Below are 10639 nucleotides of genomic sequence, written 5' to 3'. Positions count from 1 at the left end.
AGCTCGCTGCCAAATGTTACCGGCAACGTGATCTTTCCCTTCGGCTTGCTTCTTCCCAGGTTGATTCCTTGAAATGTACCGGTTTCTTCGAGCTCGCTATCCGGGATCTGGTGTTTCTGGAGCACCGCGGAGGAGATCAGGTTCAAGCCGGCCCCACCATCAACTAGCATCTTAGTGACCTTGAGGTTGCAGATTGTTGGTGAAACCAACATTGGCAAGCACCCGACCGCAGTTATGCGATCAGGGTGGTCCTCAATATCAAAGATGATAGGCGTGCTGGACCATTTCAGAGGCTTGCGTGACTCGACGGGTGGTTCTGCTGCATTAACTTCCCGCACCCACTGCTTGAGCTGGCGGTGCGAGGTATGCAGAGAAGCACCACCGTCAACGCACAGGACCTCCGTGGCTTTCTGGAACTCCTGCTCATCAGTCTCCTCATCATCCATGTCTTCATCGTCGTCGTCATCTTCATCCTTGTCGCGGCCGCGAGGAGGTCTGTCTCCTTGCCGCTGTTTGGCTTTTCCGCGGCGTCCTCCTCGGCCGGGACGTTTCTTGCCGGATCCCCCAGCACCTTCCTGGGCCTTCTCCTTGTCGCGCCGCTCGTATTCAGCTTTCTGTTGCTCGACAAGCTGCTCGACTTTCTTACAGTTTTGGAGATCATGGCCCTTGGTGCCGTGGATCTTGCAATACTGCTTGTTGGAGCCATCCTGCTTGTCGGCGACCGCCACCTCCGCGGCAACCTCCTTGCCGGAGTCACCAGCTTTGGCTTCCTTGGCGCCACCACCATTGCCGGACTGCTGAACAACTAGCACCTCTTTGCCTTTCCTCCTTCTGTTGTTCCGCCGCCGGTTTTTCCTTGCCGGGGCGGCATCTTCACTGTCAGATCCTCCCGCTCCTACATTCTCTCCGGGGAGTCTCCTCCCTTCCTCAGCACGTGCACACTTGTCGGCCAGTGCATATAACTCACTGACGTCCCTGATCTTGCACATCGCCATTTCCTCCCGCATCCTGCGGTTTCGCACGTTCTGATGGAACGCGCTGATCACCGCGGCAGGGTGGACGTCTGGGATGTTGTGCTGCACAGTGCTGAATCTCTGAATGTACTTGCGCAGGGGCTCTCCTTCCTTCTGGGCGAGCAGATGAAGATCACTCTCCTGGCCATGAGGCTTGTGTCGGCCTGTGAAGGCGCCGACAAACTGATGGCACAGATCAGCCCAAGAGGATATGGAGTTGTCTGGCAAGTGCATGAGCCAGGACCTGACGTTGGGCGTGAGCACCAGCGGGAAGTAGTTGGCAAGGATCTTGTCATCTCGTCCCCCGGCAGCCTGCACCGCGATGGTGTAGATGCTGAGGAACTCTGACGGGTGCGTCTTGCCGTCGTACTTCTCCGGTACATCTGGCTTGAAGTTCTTCGTGCTGGGCCACTGGACTTGCCGCAGCTCACGAGTGAACGCAGGGCAACCTACCGCGTACGGCAGATCGCCTGGTTCCCCTGGCGCATGCATGTCAACAGAGGGCCCAGCGCGCTTGTCAGATTGACGTCGCGCTTCTCTTTGGCGCTCGATGCGAGTTCGAGCGTCTTCTTGTTGTCAATCATGAAGAACTTGGCGCTGATCGCGACGAGCTCGTGGATCCGAAGATGTGGTGGAGTCGCTGTCGAGGTGGATCCGGCGAGTCGGCGATCTTGGCCTTTGGGGTGGTGATTGCATGGTAGTTGCACCTCCACCCGTTTCGTCGCCACCGGCTCGCACCCGGCAACCCTGCCGCGGCGGCGACGCGCTCGGCCGTCGTGGAGTGTCGCCGTTGGCGTAGCCGATGAGACTCTGAATGGTGGCCCTCCATTCGTCGATCTTGTCCGACGTCGGAGGGTAATCTAGGAGAAGTTGAGCTCGCGCCAAAGCTTCTGCTGGAGTGGTGGGTGGCAGTGGCGGACGGCGCGAGGAGCGAGACGTGCTCGGACTTCTAACTATGTTAGAAGGAGCAGTATCCCGTCCAGGCGACCGTGCCCCGCTCGTGCCAGCACGCTGGCGTGCATGCTGGTCTTGATCGCCCCGAGATCCACCAGCTTGGTCTTGGCCTATCATGCGTATGGCACTGCAAGTGCCATGACGCTGTTGGTCTTGCGCCTCCTGAGAGTGGCGTGGAACATGTACAGTCGTCGAGGTTTGTGCAGCCTTGTTCTTGGACCTGGCAGCATCATGAGCTTCCTCGTCGACGTCCATTCTTCCGCCGACGTCCATTCCACCACCCGTTTGCTCCAACGGTGGCGGAAGTGACGTGGACGGAGCGGCTGCCTCCGAAGTCTTCTTCTTCGGTGGCATGTTGATGAAGGGAATGAAGATCTAGCTCATGTGAACACCGGATCAGGTTCACACAATCTCGATGCCCCCTACCTGGCGAGGAAACTAATCCACGAACACCTATGGGGCCGGCGGACCGGGCCCCTTTCGGTTCGGCGGGGGGCGGAGATCGCACGAAGAGTAGATCGAGGCGAAGCACACGAGCAGTTTACCCAGCTTCGGAGCTCTCCGGAGAGATAACACTCCTACTGCTGCTTGTCTGGTTGTATTATCTTGTGCTCTTGCTCGTGAGAGCTAAGTGTTTTCTGGCTCACGAATGAATCGAACCAAACCCCCCCCCTACGTTGCGCATGGGCCTCCTTTTATACGCTAAAGGGGTCACCGACAGGTGGCAACGCAGAGAAGGGTACGAATGTCAAAAGTGGGGTGGTTGGTACAGTTACTTGTACAGTGCACCCTACCTAACCCTGACGGCAGGGGACAAGGGCATTGAATGCCCGTCTGGGTCGCCCAAATAGTGCAGAAAAGGACCGTTAGGGGCGCCACCGTTCGCCACGACAGCGATCTTGTCAGCTTCGCATGCCACTGCGCACCGCTGGCTGCACAGCCTCCCGCCACACGCGCCTGGAGAGGCCCCCAGGGCGACACGTTGGTGGATGCGCTGGAGCGTGGGCACAGAGTGGCCGCCTGCCGCGGCAAGCGCCTTGCCGCTGTTGTTATCTTGTCGGGTCCGGAAGCTTGTCGCTCACCGGGCTTCGAGGTACCTTGGTTGGTCTTCCCGGCAAGCTCCTCTTGCCGGGGCCTTGTTGCCTTGCCGAAGTGCGTGGCGCGCCGCGGCAAGTTCCTTGGAGTGCCTTGGTTGGCCTTCCCGGCAAGCTCCTCTTGCCGGGGCCTTGTCTCCTGAGCTTAAATACTTTGTTCTTGAATGGCTCCAAGGGAACCACGGAGGATCTTGGCGTTCTCCCGGCAAGCCTTGCCGCGGGGTGCTGCAACTGCCATGCACAAGTTCGGGGTACTAGGGTACCCCTATTCTAGTACACCAACAACCTGATTTCATTAATGCAGGTACGACACATGTGTTTTACTTCTTCAAATACTAAAAACATATCGTGGCATGGGAGTTCTTGGATTCTCTACTGTAAGAGTTTCTTATCTTCTAAACAACATATTCTAATTGCAATTCTTTCATCTCATAGAAGAAAAAATATTCAGATGATAATCACAACTGTGCAAAACAGGTTGATCTCCAAGCTATGCGCGAAATATTTTTGTATGAGATTATAACCTACCAAAATAGCGAGGTCCAACTACCAGTCGTGAGATCATTTCTTCAAAACCACGTAAGTTATAAACACCTCCTTGAATTTTCATACTTCTCTTAAAGCAACTTTGTTACTAAGGGAAGTATAAACCAAAAATTCAATCAATCTGTTTCTGCTTTTATTCTTCAGGGTTTCCGGTCTTTCAAATAAAAGGACTTTGCACAATCAGTAGAATGAACAGCTGAAAGGTACACTCTAAAAGAAGTGTGTTTTTGAAAACTAGTACACTTTTTTCACATGACCCAGTCCATATTCAGATGTATATTTTATATTAAGAGACTAAATGTATTCTGTTTTTGAATTTTTCAGGACCACTTGAAGGTGTAAAATGGATGAGATCATATTTTCGGCGAGCTTCACATTTCAATATCGAAACAAGGGTCAACACCAGCCATTCTTAACTTGTTTCTGGCTTCCACTAGTGTAGTTGTTCTAAGTAATACACCCCCTGCCAGTATGATTTTACTTATGGAGAACTAACTGTTTTTTAATTCAGTTGTACTAATTAGAATAAAATTTCCTTTCAAACCAGTAAACTACTGCAAGCCACTACCAAATTCTGAAATAATTCATTCAGCAGCTATTCTGTGATTTTATGGAGATTTTTTATTGTTATGAAAATTCATACCATTTTTTCGTTCACGCATTTTCTCCCATCGAACATAATCTTATAGAAATTTCCAGTTCAAAGTATATTGACGAAACAGTAGAAGGAACCGATGAACTAGCGCTGAAACAGTCCAAACAGAACAAACAGTGAACTAGCGCTGAAACAGTGCAAACGCGCTAGAATTTGGGCCGAACAAAGAATCAGCCCAACATTCTACTTCTGCAGGAGCCAGTTATGCTAATCGGCGCAGAAGGCGCCGACTAGGAGCACCCGTCGTTTCGTTCGGACAACTTCCACAACTCCCACGACCCTGTGTCACGACTGACGATCGATGCCGGAGGGAGGATCCATGGGGACCGCGCCTAGGTTCAGGGCGGGTCTGCCTCACATGGGGCCGAGGCGCCCGACGAGGTTGTCTTCTGGCGATTCCACGATGTCGTGCCCGAGCCAGCGGATCATCCGCTGTCGATTTGACTCTGTCGATTCAGTAATTGAATCACGATTACAAGAGGCCATTAATGGCCATGGATATGAGAGGCCGGTGGATAATTGCAGGTCAGTTACATTGTCAATTCACGCTCGTCCTTTACTCTCGCGTCCATATAATCTCCACTATCTATCTTCTCCTTGCCCATTCCCCTCCTCAGTTCCGCAACAACTATGGTTGACGCTCAGGTTGCTGATTCGTCTTCCTTCTTTAGCGAATGGTCTCTCCTTCCTACTTCCATCCTACCCCCAATTCTGCATTGAGTTAAAGATTTTTATTTATTTATTTATGTTGTTCTTTGTGCTTTCAAATAAAAGCAGGTTCTCTGATCTCGATCGATTGGATCTCGGTTTCACGGTTGGCTGATTCTGCTGCATTGAAAGGCGAGGCACTGCTTTCACCATAATGATTTCTTGCATGAGAATAATACATGCTTAAACGCAGCATCTTCCAATTGTTCAAAGTGCTAATAGTTACAACCTGAGGTTACTTGCTCGGGTCCTTCTTTCACAAAATACAGAGATGACTTCAGAGTAACCATGTTCTTTTCAGCTTTTCTATTCTACATAAACAACTTGAGGACGGTATGGATCAGGGTCTTCTGTTTGAAGGTATTTTCCTTCACATGTTTCAATTTTGAAGCCCTATTTGGGCATGCCTCAGTTTCTGGGAATGCAATGGTAAAGTTATGGTATTTTTCTAAGTGTAGTTATAGTGTGAGATTATTTGTTTGGGTTCCAAAATCTTGCACAAAGTGCAGAGTTGGCTTAGATTAACCATGTTCTTTTCAGCTTTTCTGTTCTAAATAAACGACATGAGGACGGTGAGGATCAATTCATATTTGTCCTGCTTTTGAAGTCCCTCTGTATTGGGGAATGCCTTGCTTTCTAGGAATGCAAAGGTGAAGGTACGATACTTTTTCTTAATTCTTATTTGGTGACTGTATTTTGATTGCTTGTAGCGAGTGATTTTCAATATTTAATTACTCATCAGAACTGAAGTATAAGCCCAGCGTTACTGAAAAAGGGTTTCCCCCCTGCTTTGTATTCCAAAGCAACCAACACCGAGTACAGGTAACGCTGTGGCGAGCAGCACAACACACCAAGAGAAAAAGAAGAAGAAACAAATGCCAACGACGGCAGCTTGGCAAAGCGCGGATGACCCGCCACCGCGGTGCCCACCGGAAATAAAACACCACATGCCGAGGCTCCGATCCGCCGCATACCAAGCAGCACCTCCAAGAAGGGATGTGACGCCGACGACGCTGCTGCCCAGACGAGTCCTCAGGTTTCCCCGGGCACGCAGAGGGAGGTGGGGTGGATACCACCGACACCCTCCAGGGAGGAATGGTGGCACTCGCAGGTGTCACCGCGTCGGGGCCGAAGCCGGCAGGGATTTCTCCCGCATTCCAGCCCCAACCGCCCAACCGAACTGAACCGACCGCCCAACCATCGCCCATCACCATGCGCCAACGCAGTAGCGCCGCCACCCACGCCGCCTCACTACGAACACCACCACGAGGCCAAGAGGACCGGAGAGAAGCTCACCACGACGGGAGCAGCAACATCGACACCGAGCGGGAGGGAACCACCTCCACCGCCGTCGTGCGGGAGGCCCGTGCCTCCGGCACCATCGTGGTAGCCGCCTGGACGCGGCAGCGGGGCATGCCGGGCCACCCCTGGCCCAGCCAGGCCCGAAGAGGGCCCGTTAAACTCCGTCGGCCGCGATGCAGCAGACCAGTGTCGTCGCCGCCGGCACCCAGCCACGCGTCGCATCTCCGCCGCCTCCCAGAAGCCACATCGGATCCATCCCCGCCGCCAGCCCGCCCTGGCCCAGATGGGGCCTGCAGGGCCCAGATCTGGGCCGAGCGGACGACGCTAGATCCCGCCGCCGCCCAGTAGCTCGCCTGCATGCGCCACGGAGCCCCACCGCCACGCCAGACCGCCGCCGCTTAGATGCACCCCCTGGAGCCGCTCCGCCCGCGCCGGAGAGCGACCGGGAGGGAAAGGGCCAGGAGGCCGCCGCCACCAGCAGCCCCAGGGCCAAGCCGGCCGCGGGCGCCGGCGACGGCGGCGAGAAGGAAGAAGGAAGGGGGGAGCCTGGAGGGAGGAGGCCCGATGCGCGGCCGTTCGCCCGTGGGGGAACGGAAAAGCTATAGAGCAAAGTACCTATTAATGGTATTTATGTTGGCAAATGCTATAGAACAAAGTCTCGGCAGCATGCATATAATATGTAGCCAGGATAGTCATTTGTCTTACCTAGCTACCTCTCACTTTTTTTTAACATTTATCGGGCCTTGGATATTCTAAATGTGTCATGTATATTCTTTTTCATTCTTCAATAAACTGTGAAGTGGAATCCGTAATTGAATTCTTCTTGTACCCACATGTATGTGTTAGGATCTTCCATCTATACTCTCCTTTATCATATTTGTTTCATGTTAGATGGCCATGGAAAGGGTTATCAATTCACTTATCGAGAAAGAATCTAATTCAATTTGAGGCAATGCTTTCAGTTTGAGTGATTTGTTGTCTGTGAGTATAATGTTCCAACACCCACGTCTTCCAATTGTTGAGAGTGTTAATGGTCAAATTGTGAGATTATTTTCGTATGGAAGCACTAAATAGGCAGTTGTTCATGCACTAAGTTTCTACATTATTTGTGTCCCTCACTTCATGCCCTGCTCCAGTATTGTTTGACAAAGTGCAGAGTGCGCTAAGTAGCCATGTTATTTTTGTTAATCCAATTACAGTGCTATATAAGTCAAGCTCTCAAATTCATATATGGCACACTAGAAAAATGCAAAAGGTAGCTATTATGTCTGTTACTTAGTAACCTCTACTTTCATTTCTGATCTATCAAGGCACATTTAATAGAATAAAAATCTATATATTTCATTCAACAATCTTGACTCGTGATCATGCAAGTATCGTTCAGCAAAAGACTGCAGTTAATATATTGATCTAAAAAGGAGATGACGTTGACCAAAATTAAAGATTCAAACAAAAAGACGTGCTTTATAGTGATGAAATTTAGGAGATTTATTGTCTTGTTTCTTGAATGAAACGGTATTTGTAAGCCAAATATTTTAATGCTATTATGTGAAAATATGAAGTCATCATGTTTTAGTTTTCATCCCTTTTAAGTTGTTCCTATATGTTGGAATATGTTTTCTAACCAGCGTAATTCCGGTTGACTGAAGACACCAAACCTTTTTTTTTGCAGGTAGACCACTTGTATTAAGCAATCACAACAGTATACAATCAACAGGATTCAACTCAACGACACCTGGGGGATCAGAGCACAATCAACTTATATTTCTACTTTCTAAGCAAGCAGAGTTTGCCAGAAAGTTGCTAACTTTATTTTGGGAGTGCCTAACATGAGTAATACTAATTATACGAAGACTCAAGAGGTGCTTTATTTCTTTCACCAAAAAGGAATACATCGATCTATCCATGTCGCTGGTTTGAATCATATTTGTAACTTAAGAGAGACCACTTCAATCACCACGGGAAGGTCACTCCTCTGAAGGCCAATGATAAGCCCTGGCTACAAGCACATAAGTCTGATTCTAAATCATCCTGGTAGGAGAAAAGTTCTATGCAAGAAGGAAAAAAATAGGTCCGTTGTCATCTCATAACACCATGCCAGCTCCAGCTCTTCCATCTGAAGATAGCGATCCATCAGAATTAATTTTCACCCAACCCGAAGGGGGGTAGATCGACAACCAGCCTAACTCTATAAAAAGTAGGATATGTTATGATTGTCCGACAGTTGTGTTGTATATTGGGATTAATTGAATGTGCTTTGCTTTATGCTATTAATTAGGATGTAAGTCATACCATGTGGCATCCTGCTAAGAGCAAGGCATTTTAATTCAACTGTTCATTTATACAGTTTAAATATGTCTACCTTTTGTTTTCGAGATGGGCTTGAGCAAGATGGGCACCTCATGCATATCACCCATGAAATATTGGGTAACTATACAAACATGATTTGCAGAAAGTTTATACACATTTAACTTAAATGTTTCATGTAAGAAAATTCCTACCATTCTATAGAAAAAATAGAAGGGCGCTGCAATGTGCGCCATCATGGTCTAGTTCATCTTAAAATTATGTTGATATCTCGGAGGGCATGGCACCTTATGAATAATGTTGTACACGAGGACGACAAAGGTTTGTGACAGTATCCAAAAACTTCCTAATCAAATACATAGAGGAAATTCACTAGGCACTAGCACCGGAGGGCAGTGTTCAAGATATCTTCTGGTACTCCGATAAATCGGACGATTTATCTCTTACCAGCATCTGGCCACTAAGATAAATCGGCCGATAAATAAGCCGATGTGGCGATAAATCGGCTGATATGCCGATAAACTGACCGATTTATCCCTTATCATGGGTCGACCGATAAGTTCCATTCCCATGCAGAATTCCTATGCATGTTGCAGGTCATTGATGACAATCAGTGGTTGCCACAGAAATTAGGAGCCTGGAAGCTAAGGGTATGTTTGGATGACAGCTGAGCGCTGCCATACCAATATTTTGGCGTCGACCACCAGCCTAGGAGGGCCTTTCGATTGGTGCCGGCGTTTTCTTACCCTTCCAATGTTTTGGTCACTAGTACACCTCCTCTTTACTTTTTGTGCCCATGCTTTGGCTTGGCAGGGGCGACAGAATTCTACGGCAAAAAAATGGCACGCCCTCAATTTGGCAGGGCAGTCCTGGGCACTAACCAAACAGCCCCTAAATGCATATGCATCCTTTATTCATGAGATAGGCCAAGCTAGTGCAGGGATTGTCGTTAGGGATATGAGAGGAATGTTGCATTGTCAATCTGCAAATGCATGTCGTGGTACCAAGCTGTTGAGGAGGTTCATGCTATTTCGGCGTAGATTGGATTTTCGGAATTGATGCATGTATACAGAGGTCCTCTCTGCATTGGGACTAATTGCTCCCAAGTTATCACGCTAATAAATTCTAATGTTCCAAATAGATTTGCTCTCTTTGCAATTGTTGCTGACATAAGAAACAAGATGGATGATGACCCACAAGTATAGCAGATCAATCCTAGTCCTTTCGATAAGTAAGAGTGTCAAACTCAATGAGTAGCAAAAGGAATTGATATGCAGTTTTCAGCAAGGTTTCACTTCAAGTGTTATAAGAGGGCCTGTCTATGGTGCATCTAGATGTGCCCTAACTATTGCACATCTAAATGACTTAATCAAATTAAAAAAATGGACAAAAGAAAATGCTTGCACGAATCTTAGCGTAAAATCAATGACATTGGACTTAGATGTGCAATACTTATAGCACATCTAGATGTGTTTTAGCAAAACTGTTTTGATAAATAGTTTGGTAGCAAGATAATTTATAACAAGTTAACAAGTAACAATAGTAAAAAAAATGCAACAACTGGTCAAACCCTTAATTATGCTAAGAACAAGCGAAGGTGTTTCTTATAGTGACTAAAATGCTCTTGAGGACACGTGGGAGTTTCACCAAGTTTCACCATGATTCATTGATTTAACTTTCATTGCCATGATAAGTGTTACATGGGTGGACCGGATCTAAGTTACTTTCCTAGCTTGAACAAGTAGCTTCTTATGATTATACTCTCCAAGTCTCCATGCAAGCATCCGCAACTATTAGAGAAATAGTTAAGATAAATCTAATCATAGCATTAAGCAATTGGATACAAAACAGCCCCTTACGGAATAATTCACTAACTAGGGTTTAGGTTTCTATCACTCCCGCAACCCATCATCTACAAACTAATTTCACAAGCTTTCTCCTAGGCCCAAAGATGATGAAGTGTTATGTAGTCGACGTTCACACCACTAGAGGAAGAACAACACAACATAATATCAAAACATTGAATAAGAATCAACTTCACATGATTACTATTATAACAA

General features: G+C 48.1%; 1 long non-coding RNA gene across 2 annotated transcripts; it reads left to right on the top strand.

Moving 5' to 3' along the window:
* The first annotated feature begins 4523 nt into the window (after nt 1-4523).
* Nucleotides 4524-8644, top strand: LOC119359412. Of its 2 annotated transcripts, none has more exons than XR_005172522.1 (4): nt 4524-4787; nt 5040-5330; nt 5511-5626; nt 7945-8644. It is a non-coding gene; the product is annotated as an uncharacterized LOC119359412 (long non-coding RNA). The 2 variants fall into 2 exon arrangements; XR_005172521.1 differs by lacking the exon at nt 4524-4787 and adding an exon at nt 4852-4939.
* Nucleotides 8645-10639: the final 1995 nt, after the last annotated feature.

This window comes from Triticum dicoccoides, chromosome 2A, assembly GCF_002162155.2.
Source record: "Triticum dicoccoides isolate Atlit2015 ecotype Zavitan chromosome 2A, WEW_v2.0, whole genome shotgun sequence".
In the NCBI taxonomy this organism is placed as follows: Eukaryota; Viridiplantae; Streptophyta; class Magnoliopsida; order Poales; family Poaceae; genus Triticum; species Triticum dicoccoides.
Note: the sequence above shows the minus strand (reverse complement) of the source record. Positions and strands in the feature narration are given on the sequence as shown.